This window comes from Thermobia domestica, chromosome 12, assembly GCF_964235325.1.
Source record: "Thermobia domestica chromosome 12, izTheDome1.hap1.1, whole genome shotgun sequence".
In the NCBI taxonomy this organism is placed as follows: domain Eukaryota; kingdom Metazoa; phylum Arthropoda; class Insecta; order Zygentoma; family Lepismatidae; genus Thermobia; species Thermobia domestica.
Genome location: NC_137465.1, coordinates 72,094,241 through 72,095,216, shown reverse-complemented (window position 1 = coordinate 72,095,216; position 976 = coordinate 72,094,241).

Genomic DNA, 976 nt, shown 5'->3' with positions numbered 1-976 from the left:
ATTTTCAAAAAAATCCCTAACCGAATTTCAAAATGTTTTGTAGCTGGCACCACTGCTGCCATATGGGTTCAAGTTACCTAAAAAATTTCTTTGGTGTGTTGACAAGGTACAGTGAAATCCTGAAGTCGCTGGCTTCAATTCAAAGAGGGAAAGAAAAAATTCTCTGTCATCATACACATGAAATTTTGACACTTTTTACGCCTCAGAAGCAAAAATCAACAGATATGCCGGGGCTACAGCTTCTCTAATTACCCTATTGAAACTTTTTATGGTGCGTTCTATAGGGCAAGGAGGAATCTTTTAGGTAGTGGTATGTTTGTTTCAATGTAGCCAGCAAGAGGGTAATAATAGAGGAAAAAAGGGAAATTTTCCGAATTTTTCACCTAAAATCGGGAATTAATTGTTTTGGCTGGAAACACTGCCATCAGACAGACGAAAACTATCTGAAAATAAACCTTGGTACCCCAAGAATATATCCTACAAGTATCATAGCGATATCTAACAAAGTAAGTATGAAATTAAAAAAAAAAAATCTCATTCTACCTCAGAAATTGACCATTTTCGTACCATTTACAGAACATAGTTTATTATAAACCTCAACTGTACTTCCCCTAATTATTCTACTGGAACTTTTTATAGTGCGCTGTGTAGGCTAAGAATGAGGCTTTTAGACACTGGTATTTTTGTCCGAATGTAGCCAACAAGAGAGAAATAATAGAAACAAAAAAGGGAATTTTTCCAAAATTTCCCCCCTGAAATCTGAAATTAAAATTCTCTGTAGCTGGCAACACTGTTATTAGACATACACAAACTATCTTAAAATAAGCTTTGGTATCCCCCTAATATATCCTACAAGTATTGTGACGCTATCTAATAAAGCAAGCATGTCAATAAAAAATATCTCATTCTACTTTTTAAAAAATCACAGTTATCTTTCCAATTAGAGAACAAGGTCTACTGTAAACTTCAACTGTAC